Source organism: Ricinus communis, chromosome 2 (assembly GCF_019578655.1).
Source record: "Ricinus communis isolate WT05 ecotype wild-type chromosome 2, ASM1957865v1, whole genome shotgun sequence".
NCBI lineage: Eukaryota > Viridiplantae > Streptophyta > Magnoliopsida > Malpighiales > Euphorbiaceae > Ricinus > Ricinus communis.
This window is the reverse complement of record NC_063257.1, coordinates 28,559,877-28,573,555: the sequence shown is the minus strand read 5'-3', so window position 1 is coordinate 28,573,555 and position 13,679 is coordinate 28,559,877. Positions and strand designations below refer to the sequence as shown.

At 36.3% G+C, this 13,679-nt stretch overlaps 1 non-coding gene across 1 annotated transcript; it reads right to left on the bottom strand.

The window, feature by feature from the left end:
- Positions 1 to 13,211: 13,211 nt before the first annotated feature.
- On the bottom strand, positions 13,212 to 13,318 carry LOC112536728. The gene has a single exon (XR_003080693.1). It is a non-coding gene; the product is annotated as a small nucleolar RNA R71 (small nucleolar RNA).
- Between the last annotated feature and the right edge of the window lie 361 nt (positions 13,319 to 13,679).

Genomic DNA, 13,679 nt, shown 5'->3' with positions numbered 1-13,679 from the left:
TAGAACTTATCAAAACTCCATCTCTCATATGCCCCATATACATTAGCAAAATCATGGTATGATTTATATAATTCCTTAATGAACTTAAAACCCAATAATTTTGCATCAAGTGTAGAAATTAGAGCATACCTTCTAGATAGAGCATCGGCAACAACATTCTCTTTACCTTGTTTGTACTTGATGATGTATGGAAAGGATTTAATAGATTCCACCCATTTAGCATGCCTATGGCTTAACTTCCCTTGTCCTTTGAGATATTTCAAAGACTCGTGGTCGGTATATATAATGAATTCCTTATACCAAAGATAGTGTTGCCGTGTCTTTAAAACTCTTATTAAGGCATAAAACTCTTTGATAAGTTAGGTAGTTTAGACTTGCTCCACTTAGCTTCTCACTAAAGAACACAATTAGTCTTCCTTCTTGCATGAAGACTCCACCAACACCTATTCCACTTGCAGCACACTCAACCTCAAAGGTTTTAGTAAAGTTAGACAAAGTAAGTAAAGGTGTTGAACTAAGTTTGTCTTTTAGCAAGTTAAAAGCATCATCTTGTTCACTTCCCCACTTGAAACCCATATTCTTTTTAATGCATTCAGTTAAAGGTGCAGCAATTATAGAGAAATCCTTAATGAATCTCCTATAAAAGCTAGCAAGACCATGAAAACTCCCAACATCATGCACACTAGTTGATTTGAATCAAGGCTGCCATGAGATTCTATTGCAAAGGCATGCACCAAAAGGTCTGAAATGGAAATGCAACTCATGCATGAAAATAAGAGTCCAACCTTATAATGAAGCATTCAGTCCATTTTGAAGAATAAAAGCCATTTGGCTATGATTAGGCCTTTAGGCTTAATTCATATTTATATGGGTTCTTATCTTTTGAGTTTTAGCTTAAGTAATTGTTTTAGTTTAGTTTTATTGAATTAAGGATTATTTTATTAGGTGTGAGTTATATGTGTGTTGTGTGGAGTTACAAATGAGTGCACATGTTTAGTTGTCATTTGGGAGTTACAAAATGAATGCCATCAATTTAAAAAATAGCCATTTTTAATGAGTTTTAAGGGGAATTAAAGGGGAAAACGTGGGAAAGCTCAAAAGACATCCATTTAGGTTTCTTTGTCTTGTTTTGGCTATAAATATCAAAGCCAAATTCATTTCTAAAAAATGAATTGATGAATGATAATCTTTATTTGCTCTTTGTGAGTGTTTTTGCTTAAGTTCTTGCATGAACTTTGAACTTATCAAGCTATTCTTTTTAGTTTGTGGCGTTCTCTAACCAAAATCTTGTGTTTGATTTATTGAATCTTTTGAGCATGTTGGATTTATTGGTACTAAAAATATTATTTGTTCTAAAGATCCTATAATCACTATTGCGAAGGAATTGCAGGTTGATGATAGCATTCTATTACCGTTTGATATTATATGTTTATTTCTTTCGCAATATTTGGGCAAAATTTGAGGACGAATTTTCTTTCAAGAAAGGGGGAATGATATGAATCAAGGCTGCCATGAGATCCCATTGAAAAGGCATGCACCAAAAGGTCCAAAATGGAAATGCAACTCATGCATGAAAACAAGAGTCCAACCGTATAATGAAGTATTCAATCCATTTTGAAGAATAAAAGCCATTCGTCTATGATTAGGCCTATAGGCTTAATTCATATTTATATGGGTTCTTATCTTTTAGGTTTTAGCTTAAGTAATTGTTTTAGTTTATCTTTATTTAATTAAGGATTATTTTATTAGGTGTGAGTTATATGTGTGTTGTGTGGAGTTACAAATGAGTGTACATGTTTAATTGTCATTTGGGAGTTATAAAATGAGTGCCATCAATGTAAAAAACAACCACTTTTAATGAGTTTTAAGGGGAATTAAAGGGAAAAGCGTGGGAAAGCTCAAAAGACATTCATTTAGGTTTCTTTTTCTTGTTTTGGCTATAAATATCAAAGCCAAATTCATTTGTAAAATCCATTGATGAATGATAATCTTTATTTGCTCTTTATGAGTATTTTTGCTTAAGTTCTTGCATGAACTTTGAACTTATCAAAGTATTTTTTTTAGTTTGTGGCATTCTCTAACCAAAATGTTGTGTTTGATTCTTAACTTATCAAATCATACTTGGTTTATGGCGTTTGGAGTTGAATTCAAGTGCTAATTTCATTGTTGGAACTAGTTCTCCCTAACTTCACTTGAGGAGATCCTTAGGTTTTGGAATCATCTTGATTGGAGGATGTTTTCTTGCATTCCATATGTATCATAACTCATTAGTTATTGGGGTGTATGGTTGGTAAGATGATGATTTCCTATCATTAGTAGGTTTTGACCACTCTCTAATTAATTTTACTTTTTTTTATCAACGTGAATTCCCTTGTCATTAACAATATATCCAAGAAATGTAATTTCATTAGTGCAAAAAGTACATTTCTTAATATTAACATATAATGTCTCTTGCCTTAACACATAAAAAACAAGCTTTAAGTGTATTACATGCTCATATAAAGTTTTGCTATACATAAGAATATCATCAAAATAAACCATTACAAACTCTTCAATGAAAGCGCGCAAACCATGATTCATTAATTGCATAAAAGTACTTGGAGCATTAGTTAAACTAAATGACATAACTACCACTCATATAATCCATATTTTGTTTTGAAAGTGGTTTTCCATTCATCACCCTCACGCATTCTTATTTGATGATATCTAGATTTTAAATCCACTTTAGAAAACACACAAGCACCGTGCAATTCATCCAACATGTCATCTAGCCTAGGTATAGGATGCCAATACTTTATCGTTATCCCCAGCAACGGCGCCAAAAACTTGATGTGCTACCTATGCAGCTACAATCTAAGGCAGTGTACGGAACACACCTGTGTTCACCAACAAGGCCGTGTTCCGGAACACGGTCTGGATATTGGGCCGTGTTAAGCGAATTTAAACATTCCGACTTACCAACTTCTTAGAACACGCCCGTGTTTATGGAACACGGGGACACGGTCGGGCATAAATGCCCGTGTGGCCTACTGTGAGCGTGTTCATCTTAATTTTCTTCAATTAGAACACGGTCCGTGTTAATGAACACAGTCTTGAACACGCCCGTGTTGATCTCCAGAAAATGCAAAAGTTGCGATTCTCAGCACTTTCTCACTCTTTCTCACCTGCACAACCAATAAGTCCTCAACTCATACACTCAACATAAATAAAACTTACCAAAAACAAACTGTAAAATCTAATCAAACTAAGTTCAGAATAAAGGGTAAATTATTAAAATTGAAAAATAGAATTTGGGGTGCCTCCCAAAAGCGCTTCTTTTTTATGTGATGAGTCTTCTTAGCTAGACTCATGGTGACAAGCAAACGATGGGGATTGATGACCATCCATCCTTCTTCCAAGCAAATGTCTTCAAGTATCCGCTTAGAGGGATAATCGTCAATTTCCTCTTCTCGACTATCAAGCAAGCTACCAGTATGATGGGCAAAACTCGCTCCTTGTATAATTGCACGTAGTCATGATGCTCTAAGGGCTCTTCTAATTTGAAAGCTGAAGTTTCACCAATTGGAAGGATCGACGGTTGGAAAATTTCTTCAGGAAAGTCGATGGTTTTCTCTAGTCCCTGGCTTGGTTCACTTGCTAGAAGAAACTCGAGCTCCTCCAAGATTTCTTCATTGAATAACTCATGCTCATCTTCCATCATCGAAGGGACTTGTGGAAAATCCACCAAAAATTCCTCTCACTACAACTCAGCATCATCAACTGTACGTTCTTATTGGTAGTTTTCCAGAAGGATCATGTTTGCCTCTTCCTTTTCTAGTTCTATATCCATGTTCAAAGAGTCGTCCTGCACAGAAGCATCATCGTCAAACATAATAGATAAACTAGAAGAATTCTCACCTGAATGCAAAGTGAAGGCGCTCAAATGTTCCTCGGATTCAATAGCGTTTGATGGAGTTCCCAATTGCTCTTCAGCTAGTAACTTGAAGATTAAGCCTACTTGATGCTCTATGTTCTTAATCGAGGCTTCTTGATCTTCAAGTATCCTCTCTGTTTGTTGGAATCTATCCTCAAGACTTGTAATAAACCTCATCATTAGCTCTTCTGACACTAACTCTTCACCTTGAGTTGATGGTGCAAGATTAGGCTGCTGAAATTCTGGTGGTTCTTGGCCATCTAAGCTCCATCCAAAAGGTGAATGAATGCTCAACTCTTGATTGTAGGTGCTTCCATACGAGTCATTTTGCCAACTTCCCGTATAATTCACCTGTTCATAGTTATAAGAACAATGAGCAACATCTCTATATAATGGATAATCATTACTCAAATGTAAACCATAACAAAATTCATAAAAAACTTGAGATGACAGGATAGGAGTGGAGAGTTGATCGGTAGCCCTGCAAAACGATTCCACTCGAGCTTCTAAAGATGCACGGGTATCCCAATTTTTAGCACTCTCTTGGTTCCTAATCTCATTTTCCAACATGTCATACAAAGAGTTTAGCATTGAACCTCCTTATCATCCACTACCCGAATCATAAAATTAACTAAATAAATATGTATAAATAAAAGAAGATAAATAATAATAAAAACCATAAAATAAAATAATAAAAATAAAAAAATGGCTAAATTAACAAATAGCAAATTTGAGTCTAGTATTCAAACATTCCCCGGCAACGGCGCCAAAAACTTGAAGTGTGCTACTTGTGTTAGCTACAATCTAAGGCAGTGTACCTATCGATGCAGTCTAGCACTAATGGCGAGTATCAAGGTCGATGTGCGTAAAATACACACATCTAAATAGGGTTTTTAAGATTGATTTTATGAACATTTGGATGTGAATTGGTCTCAACACTCACCCTATGCGTCTGTTTGTATGCATTAGGTCCAAAAAAAGTCAAAGAATGATAAAGGGAAGAATTGGAGCATAATTGGACGTCAAAGCTGCCAAAACAAGCTAAGTATGCGCATGAGGAAGCTGAACAGGGCCGTGTTGATTTCAACACTGGCCGTGTTCCTAACGCGGGCACCAACACGGCCGTGTTGAGTGCATCAAACATCAAAGAAAAAGAAGTTTTTAGGGAGCACTACCACAGAAAGTAACACGGGCATAAACACCATCCCGTGTTGGGAACACAGGCATCAACACGGCCGTGTTGGCGGTGACAGGGGGAATTAATTAAAAGAAAGAAGAGAGGAAAGAAAGAAAGAGAGCGGGGGAGAATGTCTCAAACCTTAATATTTCTCTCTCTAAAGGTTTTCTGAGCTGGAACCAAGGGAAAAGGAGACTTGGATCAAGGTTTCAATCAAATTCCCTTCAAGGATTGAAGATTGGGTGAGGTTCGTTGATTGGTTTTCAAATCGAGCAAGAGGAACAAGATTCGATTCAATTCGAGCAAGAGGAATTGGGGTTGTTTACTCTCATCCAAGGGTGTAATCGGGTTTCTCTACCTTTACTCATTGTTGTAATTAAATTCTTGTGGATTTTGATAATGAACATGATTAGCTAGATTGATTAAATCCATTGGGATTTCTTTACTATGTTGACTTGATATTATATTGTTGGATTGTTTGGGTTAGTTTTGTATTCTTCTTGCTTTCAGTATTAATAAGATAATGCATTATTCATGAGACGTTGTGAATTGTGTGTTTAGATTGCTTTGTATGATTGAAAAATCCATTTGGCAATTGGAATTTTGAATAGCAAGAACTGGTTAATAATCGCTTAGAGATAAAGATAATTAACTAGCCGGATTAAGAATTAACAAAGCTTAATAGAGGCGGATTAAAGCTTAATGCTAATTTAAGAATCAATCGTTAGGAAGAGATTCCAACTTTAGGTTATTAGATTTACGAATTCGGTTATCTCGAGAGAGAAACTGAATTCGGTTAAGAATTCGTCCACAGGTAGCATAATTAGACTCACCAATCCTTTATCATTTGTTTGATTGCCAACTAGTTTAGGTTCCCTTTGGGTTTGCTTTCTTGTCTTGGTTATTTTATTTATCAATTACTCCTACATCTCCCTTAGAACTTAGCTTGTAGCTATTAGTTAGTTTAGAAAGTATTCATCACTCATTTTAGGTTAATATAACAAAGAACAAAGGAGTAACTCTAGGCTTTCACTTTCCCGAGGAATACGACCTTGATACTCACCATTAGTGCTAGACTGCATCGATAGGTACACTGCCTTAGATTGTAGCTAACACATGTAGCACACATCAATGCCAATACTTTACCGTTATTTTATTGACGGCATGACAAATAACATACATCCTCCATGAACAATCTTTCTTAGGCACTAAAATTACAAGAACCGCATATGAGTCGTGCTTTCTCTTACGTACCCCTTATCCATAAGCTCACTCACTTGCCTTTGGATTTCTTTTTTCTCCCCGGGGTTCTTCTATATTCTGGCCTATTTGGTATGCTTGCACCTGGAATAAAATCAATTTGATGTTCAATTCCTTGAATTGGTGGTAATCCTTTAGGCACATCTTCGAGAAACAGGTCTTCAGGTTCCTGCAAAAGCTCAAGAACAACACTTGGCAAATCCTTGTTAAGATTGTTAGAAATCATCAAAACTTCCTTGTACATGAATACAAGTAAGGGCTGGCTCAAGGTTAGTGTTTTCCTCACATCACTTGGCTTTGCATACACATTCATTTTCTTTCACTCTCATCTCCCTTGTTTTCTCTCATCTTGTGTTTCCCATTACATTCACTTTTACCACTTACCTCACCTTTTTCTTTTTTCATTATTTCTTGCTCCCTCCCCAAATTTTCCATATATGAAGATTTAAACTTTTCATATTGTTGTTTAATTCTCATTTGATCATAAAAAATGGCCTTAGGAGGTAATGGTCTTAGATTGAACTTTTGTCCATCAATTGCCAAGGAATATTGATTCTTGAACCCATCATAAATCACATGCCCATCATATTGCCAAGGTCTTCCCAACAAAACATGTCCAGCATACATGGGAACCACATCACAAAGCACCTCATCCTTATATCTCCCAATGGAAAAAGAAATTAGTACTTGCTTATTTACCTTCATAACACCACTATCATTCAACCATTGCAACTTGTAAGGCCTTGGATGTTTGGTAGTTGGTAATATCAATTTCTCCACAAGCAAAGTACTAGCAACATTAGTACAACTTCCACTACCAGTAATCATGTTACACAACTTATTAGCAATTAAATAATGAGTATTAAACAAATTATCACGCTGCTCTCCATCTTCATCATGTTTACATTGCAAATTAAGTGTGCGTTGTACTACTAACACATCCCCTTTAGCAGACTCAACATCACTAACATCCTCTAAAGTTGGCATGTCATAATTCTCATTTTCATTTTCATTTCAGATTCAACAATTCCATCTCTAACAATCATGGTCCTCTTATTAGGGCAATCACGTGCATAATGACCATGTCCAAGACACTTAAAACACTTCAAGTTTCTAGATTGATTAGCTTGATTCTCAACTTTGTTTTTACTGCCTATTTCATTTTTATTCTTATTCTCATCTAACTTTAGGCTTAGCAAATTTATCATCCTTTTTACTCCAATTTGATTTCCAATTAGAACAACTAGAACTCAAATTAAGTTTAGAATCAAACTTACTTGGACCTTTTTGCTTGAGTTGCCTTTCAATTTTCATGGCCACATTCACCATCTCCTCAAGATCCACATAATGTTGCAACTCCACAAGATCAATAATATTCTTGTTTAGACCATTCAAGGATCTTGCCATGGTGGCCTCTCTATTCTCCTCCACATTTGCTTTAATAATAGCCATTTTAATTTCTTTGTGGTACTCCTGCACAATCATGGTTCCTTGCCTTAGAGTTTGCAATCGTTGATGCAAATCTTTATAGTAATGGTTAGGAATGAATCTCTTCCTCATGATGCATTTCATCTCCATCCATGACCCTATGTGTCTATCTCCATTTCATCTCCTTTCCCTACAAAATTGATGCCACCAAACACTAGCGTAATCACAAAACTCAACGGCGACAAGTTTTACCTTTTCCTCCTTCAAATAGTTATGGTATTCAAAGATAATCTGCACCTTTTGCTCCCATTCCAAGTAGACATCAGGATCATTCTTTCCTTGAAAGGAAGGAATTTTCATTTTTATGCTACCTAGGTTACAATCTACACCATCTTTCCTTGATCTCCTATTGTGTCTCCTAGGATGGTCATTTCCACCAAGAGTGGTTACTTGGTCATCCGCCAAGTCATATTGAGCAACATAATCCTCTTATTCAAAAGGCTAGTTGCCTTTCTCTTCTAGGCTCATATTGAATCCTAGTAATAGTTTCACCTTGCCTTCTCATACTTTCAACAACATCATCCATCCACCTATACATTCTTTCTAACTCCTTTTGTATTGCTTGCAAAGTTTGCTCAATGGATGCTCCAACACTACTTGAAACATGTTCTTTTGACATTATGCAAAACCTGAAAAACAATTTAGGCTAGCTCTCAAAAACACTCCCTTACATGTTTCTCTCAATTAAGATGTCACAGCACTCGTGTTTCACTCGAGGTTTGGCTTTTTCTTGATGCTAGTCTCACCACTATTGCCTTTTACCTCTCTTGCTTTTGCTTTAGATTCTTAGATGAATCAATCACCTAAACAAACCAAATTATATTATGGTAATTCAATGGAGTGAAAGAAGAACGTTGGTCTAGATCAAGTTGTTAGGTAAGGCCAAATCTAAAGTAGTTAGACATAAGAAAATAATGAAAGAAAAGAATAGAACAGGGTTTTTATGCCACCCAAAACTTCTTTTGTTTTGATCTTTTGATCTTTTTTGATTTATTTTTTATGATAATAACAAAAGTGAAAAGAAATTAAGAACAACACAAAGACAATAACAAGAACGGACAACAAATATTTATTTTATGAACACAAAGGTGTAAACTTTAAAAAGAAAGAGTACTTAGAAGGAAAAAAACTGAAACATAAAGATAAGCAAACTTCAATTTGAAGCAAGCTTTGATACCAAATGACACGAAATCATCATCTTAGCAACCATACACTCTAATAACTAATGAGTTATGATAATATGGAATGCAAGAAGAGACCCTCCAATCAAGATGATTCCAAAACCTAAAAATCTCCTCAAGTGAAGTTAGAGAAAACTAGTTCCAATAATGAAACTAGCACTTGAATTAAACTCCAAATGCCACAAACCAAGTATGAATTGATAAGTTAAGAATTAAACAAAAGATTTTAGTTAAAGAATGCCACAAACTAAAAATAGTTTGATAAGTTCAAAGTTAATGCAAGAACTTAAGCAGAAACACTCACAAAGAGCAAATAAAGATTCTTATTCATCAATTGATTTTTACAAATGGATTTGGCTTCGATATTTATAGCCAAAACAAGACAAAGAACCCTAAATGGATGTTTTTTGAGTTTTCCCACGTTTTCACCTTCAATCCCCATTAAAACTCATTAAAAGTGGTTGTTTTTACATTGATGGCACTCATTTTGTAACTCCCAAATGACCACTAATCATGTGTATCCATTTTGTAACTCCAAATTATAACTAATAATGTGCATCCATTGTGTAACTCCAAATGACAACTAATCACACCCTAACTTAAGAAAACATAATAAAAATGAAAATAAAAAAGCTTTGAATGAATTGTATTGGACCTTTTATTTAAATCCAAACTTATTGCACTAAATTGATGTTTTTGATCCCTTTTTGCAATCCTAAGCCTTGGGCTAAGCCTTACTGTGTTTGAAGACTCCAAATGTCTTTAATTAATTCCAACAAAGCTTCTTGCATCCTCTTGGACTTGGATCTCGTTATTGGACCTCCTTGAAAGCTTAAAGGATCATTTGTAGTTCTTGTCTTTGTTGCATCAATAAATAAAGAATGATGAATAAACTAAAGTCAAATCAAGAACTAGAGAGGAGTTGATTAGTCAATAACTCTCGTACTTCCAAATTTTATGAGCCAGCTTAACATAATTAGTTTATCACAAAGCAGATATTTAGCATCCATTATAGATAAAGCAAGACTAAAGAATAGAACTAGCTATTACAACCTACCTACAACTAAAAAATTGGAAAGGAATACCCTAAAACTAAGTTACAGTACATCAGATTACCAAAAACACATCAAAAACTCATAAATCAGCATACAAATTATGCACAGCCGATCGGCTCATGGTGTAGAGTCGATTTGCTCAACATAAAGCTGAATCGGCTTTGAGAGCTTCAAGTGTCTTTCGTATAGTTTTCCTTAATTTCTCACACCAAGAACCAATTTTCACATGCATAGAGGGTAGAAATTCAATTAGAAATATGTAAAATTAATAAAGCAATGGAAATATGATGTAATTTATTTAATGTTCCTAAAGTCTAAGTTTATAAAGGCTTTGTTTAGCTGTTAGTATAATATTTTGTTAGATGTTAGTGTTTTCTAAGCCTGGAAGGAAACTCATATTAGATCAGATTAGTTAAGTAAAAGTTTTATTCTTCTTAGGACTTTGGATCTGTCTTTAAAACATATCAAATACGTATGCCTTTTAGTAGATTATGATTAATTAAAGTTTTTACTTTCTTTCAAGCCAAAATTGCTTGTATCTTGTGTTCTTATTTGAATGCAAAACTTACTTATCAAGGAGTTGATCTATCCTTGTTGCGTACTTGGAATTGGGGTTTAAGGGACTTAGTTTTCCTTATATTCTAATTTTTTTCATCTTACAATCTGATTAGATGATCCTAGGGTTTGATTTCAAGTTGTTCTTTGGGTTTTCAAGTTAGTGATTCACGGGTTTATAAGGAGTATAGTTCATGGGTTCTATTCTTGGAGGTTCTTTAACACTTATCCTTCATGTCTTTCCTTTCTCTTGGGAGCGCAGTTGGCAAGCTTGACCGATGGCATTAGGGATTATCTTGATGATCAAGCAGGACGAGATGTAAATCCACACGTGTAAGGCAAAACTCGTCTTATTTGTTATTAATCCAAGCGTAATACTAGTCAGAATTTGAGCGCTTTGATATTTAAAATGCATATAATAAAGTGATTTAAGTTGGTTTTTGGGTAGGCTGATAAGCATCATACTTCACATGTTTTCATGCCCGATTGTTTACATTTTTATGCATGATTATCCCGTTTTATGCTAAAATCACTAGTCTTCTGCTTCCTTTCTCGTTTCAGGTCATTTTCGAAGGACACCATCAATAATCGAGGGAAATACGTGTGATTACGGACCAAAATCCATCAAATTGGGCGAGGACTAGCACCCTGAGGGTTGGGCACGGCCTGGACTCCGGCCGTGCTAAATTGCCAAGAAGCTATCCCCAAATGTGCCATTTCAGCATGGCTTCCGAAGCCACCACGGCCTTCAGCACGACCTGTGGTGGCTCAGCACCGGCTTGGGCACGGCTTGGAAGGAGTCAGCACAATAGACTCCACAGATTCAGCACTGCCTGGACTCTAGCCGTGCTGAATCATCACAGCCTGGACTCCGGCCATGCTGAATCAACTATATAGGCAATTTTGAGTTCTTTTGGAAAAGACACAAATTTTTGACTCAATTCCAAGACACACACTCAATCAATTGTTTCCTATACCTCAATTGTAGACCTTGAGAGAACAAATTCATCAATTGAAGGAGGGATTTCACTTGTTCCAACATCGAATTGAAGATCAAGACAAACTTTGGGAGCATTTAAGAGGCAACTAGGGTTTGAGATTTCGAATTTGCTAATTTAGGGTTTCTCATTCAACTTGAAAGATAAGGGTGTACATGCCTTTAATTTTCTTTTCCTTATTTTGTTCCTTAATTGCTTTAACCATGAACATGAGTAGCTAGATCTTTTGAACCCATTGGGGTTCACCTTTGTTGATGGATTATGCTTAATTGTTAGATTTGTAATTGTCATTCTTGCAATCTTCTTGCTATTTAGTAATAAAAGTTTGATTCAGTTAATTTGAGACATTGAATTAATTGTTTGTGGGTTGTTTCTTGACATTGAGAAATGCTTGTTACAAATGGACATTGAATAGTAAGAACTGGTAGTTAACACTTAGAGATAAGGTTGATTTACTCGCCGGATTAAGAATTAATAACTCTTAATAGTTTTAAATCATGCTTAATGCTAATCTGTAGTAATCCGATAGGAAGAGATTCTATTAGGTTAGTGCAGGTTTAGGAACTCGGTAAGCTCGAGAGAGGAACCGGATTAAATTCAGGATTTAGGCACGGGTAAGCAAGATCGGCAATCCATAAAATCCATCTTTAGAATTCCATCACTTAGGCCCCCTTTTGGGTTTGTTTCTCTCTTTGCAATTTTTTTTGATTGTTCGTTGTCCTTCATTTACTTATTTGCACTCATAACCATTAACTGGTAACATTAGAACTTTCACACCCTATTTCAGACTAGATAACATAGCAAATAGTAGTAACTCTAGGTTCACCCGATCTCCAGGGATACGACCTTGATACTCACTAGTGCTAGGCTGCATCGATAGGTTCACTGCCTTGCCGGGGAACAGTAACGGTGAACTAGAGTGAATTATTTTTGTGTTAATTTAGTCATTATTTGGTTATTCATTTATTCTTTTTTATTTTTTATTATTTATTGTTATATTATTTTTGATTGATTGGTGGTTGTTTGGTTGTCGTTTTCAGGTAGTATATGACCAGGAGCTTTAACCCTGATCCCATAGCACCCTTATCTGACCTGGAGCGCTCTCTCAGATTATTGAGACGACGTTTGCAAGCAGTTGAGGAGGAGGACAGAGTTACAGTTCAGGTTCAAGGAACTGACACGATGGAGAACCTCAACCCCCAGGCCGATGAGGATCAGAGGACGATGTACGAGTTTGCTCGACCATCTTTGGATGGGACGAAAACTAGTATAGTCAGACCTGCTGTAGCGGCCAATAATTTTGAAATAAAAGCCAACGTGATCCAGATGATCCAGCAGAGCGTGCGGTTTGGAGGATTGCCCAGCGAGGATCCTAATGCACATATCTCTAATTTTTTAGGGATTTGTGACATATTCAAGATAAACAGAACAACCGATGACGCCATTCGACTGAGATTGTTTCCATTTTCCTTGAGGGATAGAGCTAAGAGATGGTTGCAATCCCTTCTATAGCAAACAATTACTACCTGGAGGGCGTTGGCTGAAAAATTTTTATATAAGTATTTTCCTCCCGCTAAAACTACTAAACTTAGAAATGACATATCTTCTTTTGTGCAGTTTCATGATGAAAGCATGTACGATGCATGGGATTGGTTTAAAGATCTTTTGAGATGCTGCCCACATCACGGATTGCTAGTGTGGATGCAGGATCAGACCTTCTACAGCGGGTTGAACCTTGCAACGAGGCAGATGGTGGATGCTGCAGCAGGTGGGGCCCTAAACAGTAAGACGCCCGAGCAGGCTCAGAACCTGATAGAGGAAATGGCCATGAACAACTATCAGTGGCAATCCTCTAAGAGCCGACCAGGAAGACAGGGAGTAGTCAACCAAGTGGACTCTACAGCAGCCTTGGCAGCTCAGGTGGAGCTTCTAGCCAAGAAGATTGACCAACTCCATATGACGGTTCATGCAGTGAACGTTGGCTACGAGTTTTGTGGTGGCCCGCATTATAGTGTGAACTGTACTGCGGGAGATATGTTTGCTTCATCCTCT